Source organism: Pithys albifrons, chromosome 21 (genome assembly GCF_047495875.1).
Source record: "Pithys albifrons albifrons isolate INPA30051 chromosome 21, PitAlb_v1, whole genome shotgun sequence".
Taxonomy (NCBI): Eukaryota; Metazoa; Chordata; class Aves; order Passeriformes; family Thamnophilidae; genus Pithys; species Pithys albifrons.
The window spans coordinates 2,906,615-2,909,717 of record NC_092478.1 but is presented as its reverse complement, the minus strand read 5'-3'; positions in this window follow the sequence as shown (position 1 = coordinate 2,909,717).

Here is a 3,103-nt window from a genome sequence, read left to right as displayed (position 1 = left end):
AGTATAAATATATATAGAGAGGTATCAATAAATAGATACCTATAGAGCTACAGGAAATGGTTTGGTCTCTTCATTCAAAAGCAAAGCCACCCTGAGCAAGTGTCTTGCCCTTCCTGCTGCCCTTCACCCTGATCCAAGGGGAAGCAGCAACTCAGAAGTGCCTGGATGGAGGTGCCTGGGGGTGCAGGTGACAGGACACTGGATGAAGGTGCCTGGGGGTACAGGTGACAGGATACTGGATGGAGGTGCCTGGGGGTGCAGGTGGCAGGACACTGGATGGAGGTGCCTGGGGGTGCAGGTGGCAGGACACTGGATGGAGGTGCCTGGGGGTGCAGGTGGCAGGACACTGGGTGGAGGGGCCTGGGGGTGCAGGTGGCAGGACACTGGGTGGAGGGGTCTGGGGGTGCAGGTGGCAGGACACTGGGTGGAGGTGCCTGGGGGTGCAGGTGGCAGGACACTGGATGGAGGTGCCTGGGGGTGCAGGTGGCAGGACACTGGGTGGAGGTGCCTGGGGGTGCAGATGGCAGGACACAAGCTGGGGGTATCTGGCCATAAGAGCATCATGAGCCCCTGCAAACAGCCTGGGTTCCCCTGGCCCGCGGGTGCTGCCTTCCCAAGGGCTCTTGGAGACCTGAGCTGGATCCATCAGCTGGAATGGGAAGTGATGGGCTGGAAAACTGCTGCTGCTGCTGCTTGGTGTCAGACCTTGGGCCTGGCTACAGCTGCAGGAGGTGGTGGGAGAGCAGCCAGAAGAAGAGGGGCAAAACCTGGCACTGGCTCAGCTGTGGGGACACCCCACACTGAGCCTGCCCAAGCTGCCTGATTCCTGGGGATCCCTCTTTCCCCCCACCTCCCACCCTCACAGCTCCGTGGACCAGGAGTCAGGTGCTGCTGGGTCTTATTACAATTATAAAATTTTATTATACCCTTTTCTTACCTTTCCCTGCTCTTCTTCTTCCTTTTCCTTTTTCCTCCCTGCCCCACAAATATTCATATATGTTAATTGGAACGAGGAGGTTTGGCAGTTCCAAGCAGGGAAATCAGCTGTGTTAATTTTACAGCTCGGAGCCACTATCAGCTCTGCAGCTCCTTCAGCCAGACCTGGGTCCTTCAGATAACAGGGCACAGTAAAACCCACTAATGGCATCACCCTCCTGGCCTCTGAGCACGTCTCAATTCCCCCACACATACATATGTATAAATATGTATACATAAAATCAGCACAGAGCTATCAGGTAAGTTTTAAGGCCACTCAGGGGAGAAATTTTCATAGCCCAAAATTGATAAACTCTTTAAAGAGGCTTTTGAAACACCACACACCATCCTGGTCTGCTGCTCTCTGACAGGGAAACTGAGACATGGGGGCAGCAAGGATGGGCTGCCCACCCTTCTCTCATCAGGCTGCCCAGGAGGGCAGGATTTTGGGAGCCTCAGATCCACAGCTTTGACCCCAACATGCTCTAAGTGGGAGTGAAAGCTGAGCCAAGCCCCCAGGACCCTGGAAATGTGTGTGTGCCCAGCAGATCCCACACCCACCAGGGCTGACCCCGAACCACTGGAAGCCTCCACCTGGGGCACCACAGGGCCAGGGCCCATCACAGTGCTGCAGTGCTGCTTGCTTTCAGTTCTAGGCTTTTTGTTTCATTTTTTTCTTTTCTGGTCTTTTATTTAAGAAAAAAAAAAAAAGAAAAAGAGAGACACAGTGGTGGGTAACTTCCAATGCAGAAATAATCCGCTGCCAGCCTCCACCTCCCCCCTCCACCAGGTGATGCCAGGGGGGTCCCTGTCCCCACATGTGGGTGCCCATGGGACAAGTGCACAGCCCGGGACCCCCAGCCCCACAGCCCTGGTCCCTGGGTGTCCCCACAGGGGTGACCTGGTTGAGGATGCTCTGAGCTGGGAGATGGGGTGGCCCTGGGCTGGGGGGACCTCTCGGGTGAGCCAGAGGGGCTTGGGAGCTGCTGCCAGCGCGGGGTGACCAGGGAGGCATTGGGTTATGGCAGTCAGAAGGCACCACAGAGGCTGAGCCTGGCTCTGGACATCCCTGGTGGGCTGGCACTGGGAGAACTGGGCTGGCACTGGGACATTCAGGCCAGGCCGGGTTGTGGGTGTCCCCACCCAGGCCTGGCACCCCTGGAGCATGGGAAGCCCTCGCAGCACCTTCCAGTCCCGGAGCCACATTCCAGCACTGAGGGGGAGGAAATCAGTGGCTTGTCCTGGAGGTCCCAGTGGGGCTGTCGGGCTGGGGGGTCCAGCACTGGCCCCATCACTGGGAACAAAGGGGCAGGCAGGCTCATGGGCAGCAAACTTGTTGGCCACCCCTAAACTGCCCCTTGCCCAGGGGCCACAGCCCTTCCCAGGCAGCAGGGGAGGGGGACAAGCCTGGCATTTGGACACTGCAGGAGATGGGGACAGTGGTGCCCCGGGCCTGTGGCCATTGGGCTCCAGCCCCCCAGCAGCTGCCCTCCCCTCCTGCCTCACCCAGCATCACCCCCAGTGTGGGCCAGCAGGCTCTGGGTGGGAGGGGACCCCTCCAAACACCCCAACAACCACAGGGCGGCAAATCCCTGAACCGGCACTCACTGCCAAAATTGTGCAACTGAGTGTAGCAAAGGCAGGGGTGGCCTTCAGGAAGCCCCCACCTGCCACCTCTCTGCTGGGCTCCTGGGGGGAGCAGGACATCTCCCCTGGGGAGGGCAGGACATGTCCCTTCTCTCACCCCTGCCCAGCAGGGCCGGCAGCACCACCCTGCCCGTTTTCCATGGGACACGCACACGCACCGAGGTTTGGACCCCATCCCTCTCCGCCCCCCTCGCTGCCCCTCACCACAGGCCAGCAGGCTGGGTGGGCACGTGTCTGCCACTGCCTCCCCTGGCAAAACCAGTCGGGAAAGGGCCAGAAAAGCAACAGGCCCCCACGGGGTGCCTTCCAACAGGGTGAGGGCGTGAGATGTGCAGAACAGGGAACACGCAAGAGAACCAAATTTGGGTCTCCAGCCCCAGGGGAGCAGCCGGCGTGGTGTGGCGTGGTGTGGCGTGGCATGGCACGGCGTGGCATGGCGTGGCACAGCGTGGCAGCCCCCTCCCTCCCGCCCCATCCCCTC